At 47.8% G+C, this 23,381-nt stretch overlaps 1 pseudogene; it reads right to left on the bottom strand.

Moving 5' to 3' along the window:
- The window catches only part of LOC144153462 (uncharacterized), an 84,695-nt pseudogene that overhangs the window by 17,590 nt on the left and 43,724 nt on the right, over positions 1-23,381 (bottom strand).

Raw genomic sequence — 23,381 nt, 5'->3', positions numbered from 1 at the left:
AGGACGTCAGCGATTTTATTGGTGGAAATAAATTGCGAACAGAGGGATAAGCTCCCGTCGGTGAGATGGGTGGAAAAATGCTAATGCAACCACTTGTTCAAAACGCGCGTCCAAAAAAAAAATTGGCACCGTGTTTCTGTTCAACGCCCTTCTTACGTTTGCCATAATTGAGACCGGTGTTAGTAACAGCAGAGAGCCTGTTTTACCAGTGAAATATTTAGCGCTATCTGAACACCGGCCCATAAAAATTTATAGGAAGCTTTTTTTGCTTCGACAATGTCTACAACTGCTACGGGCACTGTTAAATGTCGACTTCCCTTCATCAAATTTGACATTTTTATCATTTTAATTGTGCAGAACGGCATAGGCGATGTGAATTCTTTTTTTGTGTTGATGACCCTCTGCTAATAATTCGAATTTGAGCGGATGTTGCCAAACGTATTTTGGTTTGAAAACGCGCTGTTTTTAGGGCAGATTTTTTTATGAGAAATGGGTGTCACCAAACGTGTGTTTTTAGAGGTGGAGCCCCATAGGGGCTCGGGATTTCGGTGCCTCCTGTTGTCGCAGTCGTCTTATGTAATCACGGTGCTAAAACACCCGGGCACTTTTTGTCCAACGCCTCGCGCTAGAACGTAACACGCACTAAAAGAACACACTGGGACACTCGTTTTCAAACGCCTCGCGCAAGAACGTTTGTCACCGTGGGCAAGAACGCGTGCAAAAAGATCATACCTGCACATTCGTTTTCCAACGCCTCACGCTGGAACGCTTCGTGCTTCAAAGATGCTAGACTTTTACAGCACAGCGTTATACATCTGCCCCCCAATGGTTTCATCTCCCTGGGCTAAACGCCAAGGCGCCAATGTTACACTTATACATTGCATGCTTCGTCCTTCCCCAGGTTTCACGTTAGTGGAGATGTCCCAGGATTTTCTTTTTTTTTTTTTGCTGAATAAAGGTTGTGTCCCATGGATACAGTAAAAAAAAATGCGTTGTGCATAGACTTACGTGTCTTGCCGAGAAAGTACAACCCCACCACTATGGCGGCAGTGACAGCCAGGAGTACTACGGCGGCTACGCAGTACTTCCACAGAGGCTGCACTCCCCTGCGAGACAGGTAACCAGTTGTTGGAAGTTGCTTTATACCAATGTTTAATCAACAAATATTCGCATAATTGGTCACAACTTCACAACACCGCGTTTTGTCATTGAGACCAACTCCGATACAGAGTTGTAGCTCTAGTTCCGAATAATTGGTGCATCGTTTCTTGTTTAGCACACTCAATCGCAGAAGCTTCAGTTAGTGTCACTCTTTGGAATGATTCCAAGGTTGCCAAAACAGAAGGCGTTACTAAAATTTCGGTTGTCAATGAAGACACTTTTTGATGGTTCAACAACCTTTGTAAACGGGGCATGAACCGAGGGTAATCGTCCTTGTAGTGAGGCCGAACACTAGTGGCGGTACCATGCTTTATAGTACGTCACCATTGTACGAAAGAGCAACCGTATACGTACACATTACGGCTTGCCTCTTTATAATCAGCCCCCACACGTATAAGTGGAAAGTTTCAAACTCTGTTTATACTCATTGTAAGAGTGCCATCTGACGGCCCTAAAGCTCGGGGATAAAATACCCGAAAGAGTGCCTTTTGACGCCGCTGGGCTGGTTGGTGCCATGCGGAAGTCTGGCATAATTACGTAGCGGTTGCGTCTTGGCGTCGTGATTCAAAGGACTGTAGGACAGATTAGGCGCTGGCATGTATTAGCTGCAATCGCTTTGCGGGCCGTTACTGCTGCTTGGCCGCGGAATTGGCCTGGGTGCCGAGCGTACGAAGGCAGAACCGAAAGCAGAAAGAAAACGGAGGGGGAAGCGCTGCGAAAGTGGGAACGGGAGGGCGGTACGCCGAGTCGACGGGAGACGCTCCTCAGCGGCGGCGCATGGCTTAAGTGTGACGAGGCGGCACTAAGACATGCTTGGCGGTGGCGACGCAATGCGAGATGACGCCATAGCATCGCGTGCAGTCGTTCGCTCGACGATTACGCATTCACTTAGTGAGACGCAGTTCGCGGTCCCTTACCGAGATGCAGATTGCGATCATTAGAGAGTTTTAGCTGACCGTTTTTGACGCTCCGCTATGCTCCCGACGGCGCGCTTAGCACGACCGAAGCGTCAGCAGCCGAAAGGCTTTTAGCTAAGCGATATCTCCCTCGGCGGGGAATGATTCGCGTGACTGGTCGTTTCGCATGCGCCTGTAAACCAAAACTTCATCCTAAAGGAAACATAAGAATTTGTATTTGGTCGCCCAAACAAAGAAAAATACCGTGTTTCTTGGCCTAATTTAACATTTTTCTTGTGTAATGTAGTCGCTAACATGGTATAATTTTTCTAAATAACAATAAAGAAGCCGATAAACTTAGGAATAGCCAAGCCAAGGCTGCCTTTCTCGGCGCTGCATAGAAGCAGTCCGGCGCTTCGGTCAACGTTTTTCGCTTCCATTCTAAAGATCTTTGAGGTGTGTGGCACCATTGCCTATTCGGAAGCGCTTTCGCGGCTTCGCTCGTGTTTGAACTGAAGAAACAAAGTTCGCCGTAGCGCGCTCGCACCGCGGGGGCAGCCATGTTAAATTTCCGTACGGTAGCGTAAGCTGCCGCAACGGTCCGCTAAGAAGCCGCGGTTAGCGGAGCGGGGCCCCGCTCCGGTATCTACGGTAGCGCGCTAGCGCGCCACGCATGCGCAATGGCGCTCCCGCTTGCTATCGGAGCGGAGCGGACCGTCAGAAACGGTCAGCTAAAACTCTCTATTACTGGAGCAGCAGTTCGCGCCCGCCGATGGAGAGGCTTAACATCGCTCATATTGGCGCGGGAGGTTGAAACACAATTTACAACAATATGCTCGCCAGCGGCTAGCGCCGCTAGATAACGGCGGAGTAGTGCGCAACCCCCCCCCCCCCCCCCCCCCCGTGCGTTGGATTATCACACGATCACTTCCTGAGACGCAGCAGCTATGCGCCGTGAACGAAAATACTGCAGTTCACGCGGCGCAAATATTTGCCGTTAGGGAGTATAGTAATCAACAGCCACAAGGAAAATACCTACTTTCGGTAAGCATTTCCTTGATTTTTGTTAATGTTGAGTTCAAAAAAACGATTACAGGTGAAACTTTTGCGAAATCTGCATTATTGTTGAAATGGCACGCGTTATACGTTTTGCCAGTCGTGTAATTTAAACATTTTTCGGATTTTTTGTTTTCAAAATTTCGTCCCACCAGTTCTCTCCATTTACGTATAACGAGTAAATTTTCAACTTTCGCGATATCTGCATTATTGTGGAAATGCAGGGCGTTACACGGTTTGCCTTTTGCCGTAATTAATTTTATACTTTTCATATATTTCCGGTTTGTCATAATTTCGTTGGACCAATTATCTCCATTTACATTATATAATGATTGCAGGTGAAAGTTTTGCGACATCTGCAAATATTGTGGAAATGCCATAGGTTATACGTTTTGCCATTTCCCGTTATTTTTAATGTTTTTCTTATTTCTTGTTTTTCAAAATTTCTTCCGGACAGTTACACATTTCCGTGATTATACTGATTAAACTTGGAACTTTCGCGCAATCGGCATTATTGTGTAAATGCAGGGCGTTACACCGTTAGTAATGTTCCGCAATAATTTTACATTTATCTTATTTTAGTAGTTTTTTTTTAATTTCATTCGACTAATTATGTTCATTTACGCTACTATAACGATTACAAGTGGAACTTCCACGAAATCTGCAATATTGTGTAAATGCACGGCGTCACACGGTCGTGGCAGTGGGGGTACTCAGCAAAGAATGCTACGCATTAAAAATAAATGAATGGCTTCATTACGTAAACATACGCTAGATTAAGTCACATTCGGTTAGATATCTAAAAACGTTGGGTAGAGGGACGTACGGCTAAACGGGCTGTAACGAGACATAACACGGCAGAACGTTATTCACTGGAGTGCTGATTATGACGTGCGGAGCTCTAGACCAGTTTGATTATCATAAGTGATAGCTAAAACAAGTGGAACAGCTCAGGTTAGTCGCAAGAACACTCCAAGGTAGCATTTATGCCATTGATGATACTAAACTAACAAACTAGTGTGACCTTGGACTGCCCACGCTTGGGTTTATCGCGAATGCATTGCGAAAAAAGCCTCCTACTCTTGTTTTATTACAACTGTCCCCCAAAACAACGGAGTGACGATTTGGCACTAAGGCGACTATCAATACCGCGACTATCAATATACTTTTTATTTTTGCAGTTCAGAGTAAAGTTGCAAACTTTACGAAATTTCTGTGTCGAGTTAATACATGGACCTCCACAACAGGGAAACGGTCTCACCAGAGTTTGTCTGCTAGTGTAAAATTGCAGTCCTTCGAAAGTTTATTACGTAAACATAAATCCACTGTCACTAACACTAAAAATTATCTCAAGAATAAATATTACTACACTGTGTATTCACTTGCGACAAGTGTATCTACTCATCCTCCATCTTCACAGTCTAATGGCTCGCAATTTTTATTGGTTCATTTCTTGACAAGTACCTCTGGTAGCCGTGGAGCATAAGTCATACACAATAAACTCGAAAACCCCGGTGCTTGAGACATGTTTTGCGGCCAGAAAAAAATGCGATTTGGAAAACACCCGCTCCCGATTTGCTTCGCAAGACAGAAGCGGCCGCTCTTACTCCCTTCCTTGAGGCTCCACAATGTCTTCTACTGGCCATTGGAGGACGTTATAGTCGTCGTATGGAGCCTGTAGGGCGTCAGTGCTGTACGAACCGGTTGGGTAGCCGGTGGTGGTGGCGGTGGTCGTCCCTGCTCCCACTCTCGAACTCTGAAAAAAGGTAGTTGATGCCTCTTTCATAGGAATTGGCAAAATACGAAAGTGAAATGTGCCTTCGCAGGAGCATTTACTGTGCATCCATATGAACTTGCACATCGCTATTTATATTACGTCGGTGTGGTAACGTTAGACGCATCAACGTTAGACGCATCAACGAACTGCATTGCACGCGCCGGGACATTGCGTAAATCCGGCTGAAACCACAGCCTCTTGAAAAAAGTGTGAAAAAACGTAACCGAAAGCGAAACAGAAAACAGTGGGTGGCGGAGGGTGTATCAATTCGCCAGAGGCCCGCGTAGACGAAGACGCTGGAATCGTTGCGCCTACTGTCGGCGCTCATTAGTGTCATGATGAACTACTTCGCTTTCCTTCTCCTAGAAGGCAGCATCTCCTAGACAGCATCCGAATGAAGAAAGCAGTGGGAAGTATGTAAGGCGCGTCCGTAGACTTACTCGCTCTTGAATTCGTAGCGCAGTGCGCAGAGCGCTGTGCGCCTCCGTTTGCGGCGCGAGAATTCCTGGCTCGAATCCCGGGCGCAGCCGCGTTAATGGAACTTTATATCTAGCGACGTCATTTCCGTGACGGATATGACGCCGTTCATATCGCGGTGTACCCGGGCATAAAACACCTTCGTGTTAACACGGGGACCTGGTACTATTTTTCTTTTCAACCACTCCAAAGTACATTAAGCAGAAGCGCGGTGGCGCTTCCTAACACCAACCTCGCATTACTTCGTCGGTGTCGTCAGTGCACACATAAATGTGTTGTTACAAGAAAGGTCTGGGCAATGGCGTACGGTGCCGTGAATGCACCAGTGATGACGACATCCTGAATGGGGCATACCACCGGTGTTCGCTCGTGCTAACATGGCCGCACATTAAATCGTCGCTTCAATCATCTTCCATGGTTTGTGTCTCTAGTCCTGCCGTTACGTAACGTTTTTGATGAGCCTGAGAGAAAGAAAAGGACGCCAGTATATAGCCGGCCAAATCTGTGGGGACATGTGCTAAATCGTCGCCAAAAGATGAGGAGGCTGGAAACGCATGCTCACACTCTGAGGTGAAGATAGAGAAGGCCGTAGACGATAAAGAACTTTCCATTTTGGACTTAGGTGCCATCCGCTCCGTACATACGCCTTCTAAATCCGTATTCTCTTCACGTCCCCCTCTTCATAATAATATAGTTGGCATGACGGCCCAGTGGAAAGGCAATATAAAGTGGAGCTCCGTGTGGCTATAGGCTGGATTTTCGGGGGGTGCTGCTGCTGCGAGCGCTCTCTGGCCTGGCGTGTCTTTCGGTTTTACGACACACAAGATAGAGCTAGGTCGCCTGCGCGTATCGCACCCGCGGACCCGCAAAGCGACTTGCTGGGGGGGGGGGGAGGTGTGTGCGTGGCGAAGTTTAACTTAATGCAGCCATCCTGGCACCACGCCTGAGGGGTCGCCCGGCGAAGTGGGTAGCTCAAAGGGGGCGGGATAGGGGGGCTTCCCCTGGAAGACACTGTAATTCGTGTATCACCCTCTCCGCTCGGAGCTGGTGACATAGCCAGGGGGGTTGAGAAGTGCGACTTTTCTTGTTATTTCTAGTATTTCTTGAGGCACTCGCAACGAATCGCCTGAAAATCAGCAGCTGTAGTCTATTCCGTATATGTTGCGTGAACGCAAAATACCACTGCTTCAAGCAACGCCCTTACGAGAGCGGTGTTAATTTCACTGCCCGGTTGAAAAATGTCTGAGGAGATTGAAAGCATGCCATATGTGGCGGAATTACGTGGAAAATGTAGTTATCGTCTTATTACGTCTCATGGTCGTTTGCTGGTGCGTAGCCTAGCGCAACTTTCCGGTATAATCATACATTATTTTTTTCGTTTCAAATTTACCTACAAATTTTGGCTCAAGTACTTTGTTTACGACAAAACCACTCCATTTTACTCTTTTCTCAGAAGCTTGGGTCTATTTTGCCTTTTAAGAAAAGTACCAATTATTTCTAATCATGTGCCAACTCGCCCGAACCTTAACCCTTGCAAGTTCTAACCAAGGTTACAATGCTTGCTCAGAATGCCTTCACGTGACACGTTTGCCTCACGAAGTTTCTTATTTATAGCGATGTTCAGTTTTCATGAATCCCTCTGCTGCTGAACCACGGTGCTGGGAATTTTAGATCATTCTACGAGTACTGAGATATCACGACTATTATGCTATAAATTGGGGCACATAAAATGTGTAAATGTTCAACCTCCCACAATTCGCATCGTATATGAAAGTTTGAATGGTACTTTAACGTGAAACGAAGGCACTATTCCCGATAACCGTGATAAGATGTGGTTCACTACGTGGTTCTTTCTGCCATGATATAACACTGGCGAGGAGACGTTGGGTCTATAGAAGATAGGGATACTGAACAACGCAAAGGCTGCTGGAGAACAGCGCGGTACCATTAAGCATTTGGTAAAAAGAATTGGTCTTCGGAGATTTGGACCCTTTTGGCCTATGATACTTGCCACTCAGCGAGGGCGGGAATTCTTAGATGTTATGCGCAAACGCAACCGTTGAGTGTGCGTGTGCTCTGTTCACACCTGAGAAATCCGAATAGCTCAGCCCTGCGGCATGGTCACAATTCTAAAAAAATATCCAACGCCGTTCCAGCTAGAGCAAACATCGAAAATGAAAGGGAATAAATCCTGCTTTTCCACAGGTTCGTCAGCAGCATTCACGCTAAATTAATCAAACAGAGACAGTGCGGCAAAAAGAATTTATCTCATGATGCCCTCTTCCTGGCCCTTGGCACGCAATTTACGCCGACTTCGCTCGCCCCTGTAGAGCGCAGTATGGTGCTAATTTTGATCCGAATCGAAAGCGGAGATGTATAGCTACGGACAAGGGTTTAGGAACCGTGAAACCTCTGGGAAACTGTCGGACTTATTGTTTGCAGAAATTGGAGGTAGAAGACATAAAAAGGAAGGCGCCGACCACAAGAAAAAATTACCAGTGGCTTAGCTCGGCTATGCCAGGATATACGTAGCGTGAGCAAAGGTTCAGCTGGTTACTCTTAGGTTTCCTGTTTGTCTAATTAGCTTGATTACCATGCTTACTGCTGCTTCAATGACACAAACATGGTATACGCATTATGTGACATGTATATTTATCAAGGGGCTCCGGCGCAGCCTCACAAATCGCCCCAGAGATTAGCTGGTTCCACAGGCGCGCGCCGGTGTTGCTGCGACGCACGAGCCATCGGTTCCACACCCGGCCCCCCCCGCATGATCATCAAGTGAACCGGGTCCCCACGTGCGGAACGGAGGCCGGCGAAGACGCTAGGCGCGTGGGGTGTGTGAGAGATGCCGCGCAGCGACCAACGTTCTGTGCGCCGTGTGACGTCACTGCTCCTGGCACATGCGCAGCACGGCTCTCCAGGAGCAACGTGAAACTGCTCAACCTCGGCCAGTGTAGCTCACGCTACAAAAATAGAACAATGACGTTTCGGTCCACCTAACGGAAGGAATATAAGAGTTTAAGTTGGCTGAAACATGTGACCTAAACACCGTGTGTAGCCGGGGGGAAGATTGCCGTCTGTACTGTTCAGAGTGCTTTTCGTCGTCTGTATCATTATGTATTCGAGATACAGCCTAGAGGGGAAGTCCTTCTCTGTGGCGACCACACGTGCCTTGCCCCAGTCAATGTCATGATTAGACGATTGCGAATGTTCCGTGAGGGCATTGGCGGACACTTTTTCCTTCGTTGCGTCATAAGAATGCTTTTTTATGCCATCTATGATCACTCCCGACCAGACAGGCGTCCGTCAAAGCCTCAATTACAGAAAGTGAAGATGTCTTCATGCACAACAGGTTAACTGGCATTGCATTTCCTCCTATTAGCCACCGTTGAAGGGCTTACAAAAAGAGTGGCCGTTGAGACAAAACATCCATTCGCCAAGGTGTAGAAAAGGAGGAAGAGGACGAAGCGGGGGTGATCTCGCGCCACGATCATCATCAGTATCTTGGGGAACAGCGCGAACTACGCTGTTCGCGCTGTTCCCCAAGATGCAAGTACACCAACTCGCCCAACTCGCCACCCTGCTCATCAGTATAAGTTGGTTCGATCACATCGAATAAAGAAGCATGGGTCGCTTTATCAAGGGCTTTGGGCAGAGACTCGCGGTAGCTTCCTCGACATCTTTGGCGCCGACCAACCCGAGAAAACCGCCCTTCGGAGCATTACCCGCATGGCTTCGTCCATGAAACGTATTCGGAAAACTGGTGGCGTCGTCATGAGCGGCGCCACGCAAGCTCTCCCCCAGCTGAACGACCTGCTGCAGCAGCCCTGTCCCGACGCGGCAATCCTGAGCTCCCTCGTCGAGTACATCGCATAGCGAGAGCCCGATGTCACCGCCCTCAACGAGAAAATCGCCTATGCCAGGGATGAGGACGGGCTGGGGCAGGAGCTCGAAGGAGCGGTAGAGTATACCCGCAAGATATCTTACGCCGTCTCTCAAGCACGCTTCCTCCTACGAAACGCCCAGCAAGTGCCCAGCGCAACAGATTCCTTCGCCAGCGGTGGAACAGCCGCTCCACTTATTGATCCCGTGGATGCGTCAGGCGGGCACACGCATGCGTCACGTCACTGGACGGTTACGCTTCCCAAGCTCCAGATTCCAGCGTTCTCGGGAAATCTGCACGACTGGCAAGCGTTTTGGGATCATTTTAACGTGACGATCCATGAAAATACCAAGCTGCCGAAGATAGAAAAGTTTAAGTACTTACTGACGTACTTGATCGGTGACGCCAAACCAGCCATTGAGGGAATCCGAATTGCTGACGCGAAATATGACCTCGCGGGGAAGGCTTTAGTTCAGCGATTCGGCCGACGAGAATTGCTCATCAACGAGCACATTGACAAACTCACAGCACTGAATACTATCGGAAGCTCAATAGATATCGAGAGGCTCCGCGAAATGTACGACAAGGTACAATTCCGTATCAGAGCCCTAGAAGCCCTGGGTTTTCCGCGAGAGCAATACGCAGTAATCCTGAACCGTGTGCTCAGCCTCCGATGCCTACCGGATGACGTGACTCTAATGTACCGGGAGAGGGTTAAGGAGACGGACCAGGGGCTATTGGACGAATCCGCGACGCGGCAGCAAAGAGCTGGCCAGGTGAAGGAACTAATGAATTTCCTAAGAATCCAAATCGAAATTCGCGAGGAAGGAAGACAAGGACAGCCTCCATCCAACGCAGCTCGTCGATCCGTCCAAAGTTCCGACTTGATCTCTCCAGGACAACCGGAGGCACCCGCCCCCTCAGCGTCGGCCTTGACCACGTAGTCTGAGTCCGTAATAATACCGGCGTTTCCCTTGTGTGACAACCATGGTCACAAAGTGGCGGACTGCCCAGTTTACATGTCGGCGAACGCGAAGAGGACACGATTGTGCAACGCTCGTTGCTGTATTCGGTGCAGCCGACACAACCATGTGGCTCGTCAGTGCAGAGCTTCCCGTATCCTGACTTGCAGTAGCTGCAATCCGCGTCACCTGACTGTCCTGTGTGACTTGTTCAATGCGACTGCCAGCAGCACGCCCAGATCAACACGCCAGGTACAAGACGGTGTACCGCCTACTGTGGTGCCGGCTTCGAGCGGGCACTCCGGAGCAACGTCAGTACTACTGCTGACGGCTGGTGCATAGGCAGGGGTGGTCAGTGGCGTTTAGTGAGAGTACGTCTAGACACCGGAAGCCAACGCACCTTCATTCGCCAGGATGTGGCTAGGGCCATGAAATGCACGGCTGTCGGCTCAGAAGACCTGTCCTTAGTAACGTTCGGCAGTGCGAAGTCACCCAAAGTTCTACGATGCCAGCGAGTACAGGTCAGGCTACCTGGACAAGCTCGTAGAAAGCCGGTCATGTTGGGAGCTTTAGAAGTTCCTAGGATTTGCGCCCTTACGAGTCCGGAACTCGACACCGCAATCATGGAAGCCCTTATTGAAAAGCGGTATGACATAGCCGACACCTTCCAGCCGAGTACATGGAGAACAAATGAAATCGGCGTACTGGTTGATTCAGACGCCTACTGGAAGGTGGACACGAGCAGGGTGGACAGGATCAACGAAGAGCTGACAGCGGTGGACACTGTTCTAGGTTGGATGGTTCAGGGGATGCACCAATCCCCATAGTGCAGGTTAGCCAGCGCCATGTGTCTGTCGGGGGGCACACGGAGGCATTTCGACCTCGAAGCATCTTCTTTATGGCGGCGGAAGAGCTGATGTTGCTTATCGCCGGAAATCGAAAACCCTAAAGTTCGTCCGAGCCCTCGTGAGAAGGCAAGCGCAAAAAAAGCTGTAGAAGTCATTGCCAACGAAGAGGCGCAGGTAATATGCAGTGCTAGCCAGCCGACATCCGAGCGTGCAGCTACCCAGAAGACAGTCAAGTCGGAGATCGCATCGTGGAGACGAGAATGCACCGATAGCGCCACTGAAAACGCAACACCTGCACGCCAGAAAAATCTATCGGCCGAAACGGCCCTGAAATAATATGAACGTAAGGATCTGATGACGAACTCAAGCGCAATATTGAAGGAGGGGACCGTAAAGGCATGCTCGAGAGCTTTCCCCCATGAAAGTCCATCGAAGGGGAACACGAAGATAAAAGGTACGCCCCAATGACGTTCAGCAAATGGCTAGAGTCCGCACATGGAGAACAGCAAGAAAGGAACTAAGGAAACGACGGGCAGACCATCCGGTGCATATGCGGTTTCTCAAGGCGACGCAGTACCAACCAAGAAAGCGCACAGGCACTTGTGTCAGTGAGGCCGAAACGTCAGTCGTCGGGTGGCTGGAAGGAAACTCATACGGTGGTGAGTAACCGGAAGGTTCTCGCACTGTCGACTCCATCACCAACCCAGCTAAGCTAAACGTCGAACACCGCAGATGGAGATAGACGACATAGCGTTTATGATCCTGGCCCACAACGTACCGCAATTGCAATGGGGACTTTGCCACGTGTCTGTGCTGTATGACACGTTTTATGGTCAATCTTCAAGTTTCAAACTGTACCTGTTTTCTTTTTGCCGCCTAATCATCTTGGGAGCGCGGTAAGATGTAGAATAGGAGGAAGAGGACGAAGCGGGCGTGAGCACGCGCCGCGATCATCATCAGTGTAATTTGGTTCGATCACATCGAATAAAGAAGCATGGGTCACTCTGTGTTGGACTGTGGGCCATGACTCGCGGTAGCTTTCGCGACAAAGGATCAACCAACTATTATCACGTGCAGATTGGCTTGAAACCGGTTCAAGCAGCGCGCGGCTGCCCCAGCAGTGACAAGAACAACATTCACTGCATTAAACATGTCTCGCAAAACCTCAATGACACTCGCGCGCTTACAGTCGCGACCAGCTGAAAAAAAAACCTCTTTGATTAATGTGTTTCGAAACACCGAGAAGAGGAGCCTTAAGGCAACACGCCCTTATTTCTACCTTTATAAGCAGCCCTGCTTGTATAGAAGGAACAGTATTGAAAATACTACGAAATCAATTTTGGGCAATATAAGCTTGCAAACACGTGGCCACGGTTCTTTAGCACATTGAACCGTTGGGCCCAGACCGCACAATCGACTGCTAGGGAAGTGGTAAAGCTCCTATTGGAAACGTCTCATTCGCCGGTGACGATCTTTCTACACTACTCCGCTATATACAGGCAGGAGCTCTTACGACGCGCGACAGATTTTGACGAAACTTCCCGTGGACCAACTTACAAGGACCACGCCACACAATACATTAAACTTTCTAACACGAAAGTGTTTCATTCTGGGATTAACGAAGATTTCACTTTCGTCATATCCGTCACGGAAGTGACGCTAGACAACGAAGCAACTGGCCTGTGAAGGGTGCATCCCTGCACACAACGTCTTCATGCAGGGAAGCAAGCTTTATTACTAAAGAGTACGTTATACTACCCGTTGTTCGATTTCGGGTTTTATATTTTCCCACGAAAGTGACCTTGGGGCCGGGATACACCAAGATTTCGCTGACGTCATATCCGTCACGGAAATGACGCCAGTACACCTTTGCCGAAGCGACCGACCAAGCAGGGCGTCGCTCGCCAAGCACACCCACAAGACAGCCGCCGACCCGCAAGTCAAGCTCAGCTGCAGATTTCGCTGCACATTTCACTTTCGTGTTTTACCGATTCCTATGACGGAGGAATGAAGCACAGTTTTTAAACCTTTTTTGGCCAGAAATGGTGTAGCATTGATACAGTATGCCAATGCATATTGTTTTAAACACGTTATGTACGAGACATCCACCTGCTTGTAGAAAATGTTCAGTGTGCCCCTGTAAGCAGGTATGAAAGACCTCCAAAGTTGGAGTTTTTTGCACGTATTTTCCTAGTTGGCGGTTTTCCAAACTATTTTTCTTAGTTTGGGGTGTATTTTCTTATTAAGGTGTAAAGCTACACCCTAATTTGTAGCTTTACACCCTCTTTGGAAAAAGGGTATTGAAATAATGAAGGAGGGTGTTGAAGGGGTGTGGAATATGTGTTTCGCAAAGCTATTTCGCAAGCTATTTCGCAAAATTGCATGACTTGTTGAATATAATGACCACATCACGATTACAAAATTGCTGCAAAACGCATACTTACTTGAATATGCTAACATTAAAATGCGTAATTACAGTTAGTGGTGACATATTTGGTTTTCGCGACAAACCTACGGACTCTATCAGATGACTTTCCTCTGCTTGTAAAGCAAGAAGAGCAAATGCATTTCTAAGTAAGCATGTACTATCGACGTCAAACGAAACGGGAACACGAAATTATAAACCAGAACGTGCAAAATTAAAAAAACATCCCCCTCGCGAGGGGCACGATCAAATGCAGAGCATTTCTGCGGGGGGGCGCGCCTGCAAGTCGTATGGATTACGTATTGGTTGTTGTTGTTGTAATCGTTGTCTTCCAGCGTAGACATTGTCGATGAAGTCGATAGTGAAACGTGCCGTGAACCCCCTGCCGCGGCTATGACGCAACGTGGAGCGGTTATGACGCAACGTGGCGCGGCTATGACGCAACACAATCCAACACAATCCACTTTAATCCAATCCAATCCAAATCCAAGCCAATCCAAGCCAATCCAATCGAATCCAATCCAATGCCCTTCGCGAGAGAGTGTTATAGCGCCGAAATCGCCACCACGCGAACGCGTGATGCTGACGTCACGATCACGCCACAGATGTTAGCGACCGCAGCGCGCGCGAACGACATATGTGGTTTAAGCGCGAACCGACCGCGGCGAGAGAGCGCGATGCGAGCGCCCCACCTGTTCTTGCGCGCGAACCTAACGCGGCGAGAGAGGGTGTTGCGCACGTCCCCACCTGTTGTGCGCCCGAACCGAACGCGGCGAGAGAGGGCGTTGCGAGCGGAGAGAAGGCAAGGAGGACGCGGGGGAGAGGGCGCACCTCTGGCCGACGGTTGAATGAGTCAAGGATATAAGGCACGTTCGTTACCTTCCGTTCTGTGTCGGCTTTGTCGCTCAGTTGGTAGAGTACCGTGCACCATAGAGTTTCATACTAATGAAACTAGAGGGGACACTGGCGCTGCAATCGTTCAACCCCCATGGAGCTGATTGTGTGACGTAGACTCGTGATTTTCGAACTTGGCTTAACTTCAGGCTTGACGATTGTTATATGTACTAGGCTTCGTACTTCTCCACGCCGTCAGTTTCGGTTTCGGCGTCAAACGCGTCGGTGGGTCATTCCGGGGCAGAGAATTGCTGTTGGCGTCCGATCCCAGCGGCTGCAGTGCGGAAATACTGCACGGCTGGAATGAATGGATGCGGTAAGCACTCCGCGCCGGGTACTGCGTTCCATCCTAGTCACGTTCATGACTACGCTTGCACGGTAGCGCCGAAGACAAATAAAAATCTTTTATCAGCAGTAAGTATATGTGCGCACAGCCTGTGATTTTTTTTAATGTTGCGGGAGCGCCCACCACCGGGTGGGTCGGCACCTTATCATGGGAGAAAGCGGCGAAACAAGTGAGGGTAGGCCGCTTGCATAGGACGATCCTGCCAGTGCAACCGTCGTCTGCTAGGCTGTTCCAGCAAGCACAACACAGCCGACACAGTCATTTTCGTTGCTAATCAGCTGCGTGTATTCACCGGCGTAACCAAGGACTGCGTTAGAACGGTGGTTTGGGCTAGTTGGTGGTGCATACTGAAATTCGAAACAGCGCAAAAAGACGGTTAGTTAGACACTGGTTAGTTAGACAGTTGTTAGTCAGCGCCTTGTGTCGTCGTTTCCTTGTCCCGTCTTTTTGCGCTGTTTCGAATTTCAGTACGTAACCAAGGCTCACGCGCAATCGCTGTGACCGCCTGTAACCATGGAGCTGAAGCTGAAGGTAAAACAATGTAATGAAATGAATACTCTGTGTATGCAGCGCAGTATGATGTCGTTAAGCCGTACCAGACAGGGAGAGAAAACGTACCTCTGCAACGGTATAATGGCTTTACCTATTGCAACAGAACGTGGCCAAATGATTGCTTGGGGCCTACCAGTACTTTTGGGCCATAAACTATGGCTTACATAGCTATGTACTGGTGAAGCCGTATGGCTGTAAGATGAGGCGATCACCGGCATGCATGCTTGCTATTCAATGAAGTCGCTGTGAGTCTGCATTGGTCACAGTGTTCCCAATCCAGTGGCTGGTGTTGCTGTAGAAACTGTTTGCGTTAGTGGAACCCTGGCTCAGCGCCTGGAGACAGGCATATTGAGCACACAGAAAAAGTTGGCGACTGTACTAGGCGAGTGCTGTGTGAATTAGTGCCAACAGCAAAGTGCAGAATTCAGTTTCACTCATTTATAAAAAAGCCCTCACCACAGTCATGCTCTAACACCAATAAAATAAGCAGAGCATTCCTTAATACATCGAAAGCAAGTGTGCAAGTTTACCTTGAGGAAGTTGTTTTGAAATTTTGAAGGCTGGTGATCAGCAAACATGCAAACTATGCAGTGAAAAGGAGTGAAGGCATAAGCATGTCGCATCAATGTATTTATTGTCCCATCCAAGAGCCACTGTGAACATATTGGTACCAGGATTTAGTTTGTAGCTACCTACCAGCATTGCCATTTTCGCAACCAGCATACTGATGTACGCAGGGTGCTTTATGCAGGAACCAACAAAATGGTTACTGAAGTGACGAACAAATGCGACGTTAGGCTACGGTAAATAGATTCCCTACGGTAAAAAGAAACCCTAGAAAAGCTTATAGCTGTAGAGCAGAAGTGTTTCGATCAGCATCTGCCAGCACAGTAGAAGCAGGGCAACAATATCTGATCAACAAACAAAACAAGGTTCTTAAAACAGCGTACACTCGGCACGACAATATACAGTCACAGTGAACAGCCGTGGGTGGACACAATCTGCAACTTGATAACAGCCAGAAGTAGGTGAGGCAGCCTTCTACCCCATTGATCAGAACCTTTTGAGCCATACTAACAGTGCAAGATGGGAAAGGGCAGCTTAACATTTTTCGATCCATTATTTGGACATACATCACATGTGCATAAACAAAACACTGCAGCCACAACGTATAATGTAGGTTTTAACTGACATTCACGTGGTGAAAGCTGATCCCCTACGTCACACCTTCATGAATATGTTGCTGGAGGAGGTGGCGGCGCCACAAAAAGTTTGTGAAAGGTGCACAATAGAACCTGGCTTCAATGGAGATTTACATGGGCAGTGAGGACGTGCCAGCTCTCTCATAGTCATTGGCACCACACTTATTCCTTCTCAGCAAGGTCCCTCAAGTGAATACCACTTTGGAACACAGTGGGCTAGAATACCACGCAGAATACTTCCACTTCATTCTTTCAGTTCAATAAGCACGTACACAAGTCTTCAAATGGCTGCTCATAGTAGTTAAATGAAGTTGGTTTCATGCTGTGCCAAGGCTATCGCAAATGACGCCACTGCTATACGTCACATTTATGCATACAATGGATGGTTTCGAACTACTAATTTTCTTGCACCCGAGAAAATTAGTTTAAATCTTGAGTGCCTAACAAGCAAGATTCAAAGAACATCTTCCATGCACTACAAGGCACTTTCCTCACAACTTGTTTTTCTCTTTATTGCGCAGCTGAATGTACAGGATTGTTTTTACTACTTACATATCGTAGGCTGCAATCAACCTCTCCCCAAGCCCTTTTGCTTTTTGAACGGTGGCCCTTGCTAGAATTTTGGTGTTTTTGACAGGTTGGCGGCATGCCTGCCTTGTCTTGCGCTGCTGATGATCCATCCAATGATCCTGATTTGGAAACTGGTTGCATGCCTGGTGCAGCTTCTTGTGTTGCCTGCTGGTCTGCTCCTTGCACTGCTGACACAGCTGGGACCTGTATCGAAATGGATGGCATCACTGAATGTTTTGCAAGGCTTTTGTACAGTTATTTAGAGCACAAGTATGTACTCTTAAAATACAGCACACTAACATGCTTATTTACAAAAAGGGTTCCAGCAACATAACACATTCGATGACTCTGGCTTTCTCATAAAAACACACAGTTACGATCAGCTACGCGCTGCCGTGTTGACGCTGAAGTCATTACTTAAACCAAAGAGAAGACACATACAATGAACTCACAGGAAGCTAACAATGTTTTCAAAGGTCGTGCTTTAACAAGACATGTCTTTTGCTGTTGGATTATTCAAGACTGAACAACCACACGAAATGAGTAATTGTTTTGAACTTATTGTGGAACAGCTTCGGAACAACGAATGCATGAAGGCAGCTTGTGTATTATGGAAATGGTACCCCAGAGGCACTATTTAGTTGCTATTTAGGAAAGCACCGTCTGATCAGCAACAGTGTGGACACCTTCGCACGTAATTCCAAACTGTTCCTGCGCTTCGGCACGCTTGTGTGGAGGCACTGGAAAAAATAGGGTGCCTTCAATTTTACACGCGGTCCTGGCTATATCTGGGCGTGAGACCTCGGTTAGACAGGTGATGATTGGCACTTGTGGGCGTGTAATGTACACACACAGTGCTTAGATATATCAGTGCGCGTTATTGGTCATCTAATAGAAACATTCTACACGGAGATTTTCACAAAATTACGAACTCCCGTAAAATGCAGCCCACTGCTCCAGAACGATCTGCATGCCTGCCGCTCTTAGCAAGACGGCGAGGCCGTCTTCTGGAAGGTTAACACGAGTGAAGTACGAGAATTTTTTCGCTGTGTGGCCTGATAAGATACCCTATTTCCTACGTTTGTCGCTCTCAACATATAAAATTAACATTTGCTCACTGAAACAGCTCTCCAGTGCGTCAAGACAGCAAGAATACACGAACAGTACAACAAAGAAAGGACCCGATTGACGGAAGCCTAGTGGCCGGCTGACACGACGTGAGGGCGCGTCGCGACAAATAAAGATGTTTTCTCTCTCTCACCCAATTAACCATCCGGTCAATAAAACATCGTCTACGTGTTAGCGACGAACAGAGGTGATATGGTCGAGTTCCGTGGTCGAGTTGGCCGTTATGGCTTGTTTAAGGCACCAAAGCAAACGATCAGCTGTTACTCAGTGTCCTTTCGCGATTTTGTCAGCATGCCGACCGCACGTCGGGTAAGGCGACTTATCAGTGGAAATGAACAACAACCGTGTATACTTACTTGGGGTTATATGACGCGTCGCTCCGCTACTCGTAGTCTTCCAGAACGAAAGTTAACGCCGTACAGCAGCCCTTCAACAGACACATGCCGCCGCCATGCCACCGCCAACTCGCACGCGAAAAAAAAAAACGAAAGAAAATACGCTTCGCCGCCGAATCGCCGGCTCCGCTAAACTGAGCCGTGTATACCGTTCACAAATCACTTCCCCTCTTATAAAATAATACTCCTAAACCTTTATTAAAACTTAACGTATAGTACAAGTTGTTTACGCGAATAATAATTTATACAGTAATAAACTATAGTTGTAGCTTTTCAATTTAAAGAAAAGTATTTTGAGTCAAGTCAAGATGTCGGCATAGTCATGCCAAGTTCGAAAATCACACGTCCATCTGACATGGCCGCCCTCGTGGGGGTTGAAGCAGACGATCAACGGCTCGCATAGACACTAGCGCCAGTGTCCCCTCTAGTGTATATTATAGTATGAAACTCTATGCCGTGCACCTTGCGTTCCGCCCGCAGAGTCGTGGGATCGAAACCTGGCGCCGGCAAGTATCATTTTTTTATATAGTGTAGGGGGAGCGATGCGGACGCGGACTACGGACGCCAACGCGGGTGACATCGTGAGTTACTGAAATGCTCTGCATTTAAAATACTGTTCGTAGATCCCATAATGGCACGCTCTTGGTATATTTGCAAATCCACATTTCCTAACTCCATTTTTGTAACTAAGCCGCGCGTATTTTGGCTTGCATGGAAAGAAATCGCGCCATTTGTGAGTTCTGGTTCATATTTTCGTGCTCGCGTTTCATTTGACGCCGATAGTACTCACTCGCCCCATGCAGCCCGTTGGTTTTCTTGCTGAATTCATTTGTGGTCCACGGGTGACTTGTGCGTGTTGGATGCGTCGGTATGTCATGCTGCGCGCCCAGCCGATCCAAATTGCCGCGCGTAGCTGCGCTTACCATACCCTTATTATAGAGTGTTAAGCCACCGTGCACCCTTTACTTAGGATGTTCACAAGGACACCTTTTTTTAAATCTTTACACCCCTTTACACCCTTTTTTAGCAAAAATTCCTTTTAAAGGAGCCATGAAGAGAAAACACAAGTTTGGTTCATTCAAAAGATTGTCTCGTTAGAATCATACTGACACCACTTTTAACGTAAACTTCGCTCAAATAAGCTACATAATTAGGAAAAACGGGAATGGTCATGCGACCCACCAGCTCATTTCCCGCAACAGAACCTATGATGTCACGTGAGCTAAGCTCTGCTATTGGCGGAGGCTGGCAGAAGCAGACGCAAATTAGGTAGAGCTTACAAACTAGACGAACGAGTGATTTGCGCTTAAATTTAGGGCACATTCTTTACAAAGCAATAAGAATGATGGGACAAACAGTGGAAGTTACGAAAGCACATGTAAACATAGAAGTACTGATGCGTTCTGCTGTTCGTACTGCGCACAGCATGCTTGGTTTCGCTGCACAGCACTACGGGGCTTGGGGTTGTCTCAGACGACACTGGCCGATTGACGCAAGCAACGGTGTCTTACGTGACCCCATTTGTCGAGCGAGCTCTGTTTCATGGAACGAATATTTTCTCCCAGAACAAAAACAAGCCAGGTTTAAATGCGGGCAAAAACAAACCAAACGCTTGCCACGTTATGGTGGCGCCATCTAGGTTACGGAACGTAAAGAAACGCGGGAACAAACCTACACCGCTGTACAGGGTGGAGACAACCTTTGAACGGTCCCGTGCCACCGCAATTGGGCCAACGGGCTCAACGCGTTATTCTTTTCGTTTCCCACGAGACCTAGCAACGCAAAACAGACAATATGATTCAAACTTCTTCAGTAAACCGCGTTGCGGCGATAATTTTAGCGCGGTTTTGTCACAATGACTTGCTTCGGCGGCGAGCGAGCAACCGAAAATGGCGGCGCCAGCGTATACGTGTCTCTACCCTGTACGGCGGATGCGCGAATGAAGGTACTCTAGGCTGCAGAGCGGTCGGTTCCTGTGATGTCATTTGGGACCACGAAAACGCACGATTGAGCGGGAAAATCAAAATTTTAACCTAAATTGTTTAATTTCTCAGTGAATAAAGCACCGTTTGTATCCGGACAAGCGCTAGGGGCACTATAAAACACGAAATCTTTCGAATAAAACCAACTTGCATTTTCGCTTCATGGCTCCTTTAAAGGTGCGCGCCATGTGAGAAGATTTTTGCACCCTGTGCACACCACTGAAACAAGTAACAGGACCCCAACGCGAATGACGTCCACCAAACAGATACGGTGACGCAATCGCAGGATGAAGGGAGGCATAGACCAGCCTAAGCAACGCCCGGCCGCTCCAGTAACTCTTCTCCTGTGTGGGTGGGCTTCGCCCTTCGAGGATCTACCTGGCCTGCCTATTCTCTCTCTAAGAAAATGGCGCCATTCAAGAAAATGCTTGACCCGCTCCTTTGGCGCACATTTGGTGCTGTCGACAGTTCTCCCATAGACTGAGATGAGAGTTGCTTCGCTAGCCAAGTTCTCTAATAGTTTCAAAAAATAAAATAATGCGCTAAGGAAGTGGACAAAAAAAGCACAAGTAGACTGGACGGGCTGGACGAGCGCTCCAGTCTACTTGTGTTTCTTTGTCCGTGTTCTTTGAGCTCTTTTTTTTTTAAATCGAGAAATGATTCGCCAAAAAAAAATCATTTTAGTAAGCCTCCAATTGTTGTAAATATAGGCCTTTTGCTTGTCCATACTTTGTATTGAAAATATTTTGTATGCATTTTCAACAGTGAGCTAAAGTAACTTCGAAAGTACTTCAATTTTCACGATATTGGTGGAACATGCAAGTTTGTTAAATTGTTTTATATTAAATTCCTTTGGGTGCCTGAAACGATAATAATTTTGACTGCCCAATTGATTAATTGGCTAATTACACCAAAAATTTGGGTCTGTCTGTCGGTCTGACTGTCTGTCTGTCTGTCTCTCCGTCTGCCTGCCTGCGGCTCGATTCAGCCACCCGGCGGTAGTGAAGCAAAATCTGCGCTATAGTCATATTCACAGCCAAATCTGAAAATGTAAGTCCAGTTTAATGTTGACACTTGTCAACACTGTTGAAAAAGAACTAGTCATTACGCAAATAAAAGGCAAAAAATTAATACATAAGCGATATTCACAGCGCTTCTTTATAAAAAAATTCATAATGGCTTGATTTTTGCAGAATGAAATACTACGTTCGCTGCAGAAACAAAAAATTCACTCTGTAGCCTGCTGTCGCCCGCGTCACTACAGCTAATGGCGGCATTTGAAGAAATCAAGTGGCATCAGTGACGAAACGTTCCACTAGATAAGTTCCATGTTCTGCTTAAAGCGCACGTGGACTAAGGCAACGTGGGTCTATAAACGTTGAAGTAGGGAGACGCGCCTTGATTCACGCGCGTCTCCGCCGTACGGCACCGCTGACATCGAGGCATCGAGGAACGCGGTAAAGTTAATTGATTTGAGCAAACCTTAAAGGAGCCATGAAGAGAAAACGCAAGTTTGGTTCATTCAAATGATTGCCTCGTCAGAATCATACTGACCCCACTTTTAACGTAAACTTCGCTCAAATAAGCTACATAATTAGGAAAAAAGGGAATGGCCATGCGACCCACTAGCTCATTTCCCGCAACAGAACCTATGATGTCATTCGAGCCAGTTCTGCGATTGACGGAGGCCGGATAAAGTAAACGCAAATTAGGCAGAGCTTACAAGCCTGCCGAACGAGCTATTTGCGCTTAAATTTAGGGCACATTCGTTTTAAAGCCGTAAGAATGGTGGTAAGTGTAAGTTACGAAAGCACATGTAAACATAGAAGTACCGCCAGTACCGCTTCGTACTGCTGTTGTTGGTACTGCGCGCACTATGCTTGTTTAGCTGCACAGAACTGCGGGGCTTTGGGGTTGTCTCAGACGACACTGGCCGATTGATTGACGCGACGGTGTCTTACGTGAACATATTTATTGAGCGAGCACTATGTTTCACGAAACCATTTTCTCATAGAACAAAAAAAAGGCAGATAACGACACGCCACGGTATGGTGGCGCCATCTAGGTACAGTAACGTAAACAAACGCGCGAATACCTCAGTGCCAACACCAACGTACAGGGTGGAGACACCCTTTGAACGGTCTCGTGCCGCTGCAGCTGGGTCAACGTGCACAACGCGTCGTTCTCGTTTTCCACGAGACCCAGCAACACGAAACAGATAAGATGATTCAAACTTCGCCAGTTAACCCCGTTGCGGCGATAATTTTAGCGCGGTTTTGATACAATGACTTGTTTCGGCAGTGAATGAGTGGACTAAAATGGCGGCGCCAGAGCATACGTGTCTCCACCCTGTACGGCGGATGCGTGAATCAAGGGACCCTAGGCTGCAGAGCGGTCGGTTCCTGTGATGTCACTTGGGACCACGAAAACGCACGATTGAGCGGGAAAATCAAAATTTTTACCTAAAGTGATTAATTTCTCAGTGAATAAAGCATCGTTTGCATTCGGACAAGCGCTGGGGGCACTATAAAAAACGAAATCTTTCGAATAACACAAACTTGCATTTCGTCTTCATGGCTCCTTTGAGCATGTTTACTTAGGGAGGAGCGCGACGGAAGAGGAACAACATGAGAGGTGAGCGGGAAAGCGAAGGGATGCATTTACTTTTGAGTATTTGAGTATTTGATTTTTATTTCTTTGCAAAACCAAGGGGAGGCCGATACTAAAGGCGGACGTGGCCTGACACGGGCCTCAGCCACCCGATTTACAGCGTACATAATCGACACTTTGCAAATGTCGACCAAGACTATCGTCTTTTGTCGAC

This window comes from Haemaphysalis longicornis, unplaced genomic scaffold, assembly GCF_048455015.1.
Source record: "Haemaphysalis longicornis isolate Haplotype H1 unplaced genomic scaffold, Haemaphysalis longicornis Haplotype H1 scaffold_9, whole genome shotgun sequence".
NCBI classification, from domain to species: Eukaryota; Metazoa; Arthropoda; class Arachnida; order Ixodida; family Ixodidae; genus Haemaphysalis; species Haemaphysalis longicornis.
Note: the sequence above shows the minus strand (reverse complement) of the source record. Positions and strands in the feature narration are given on the sequence as shown.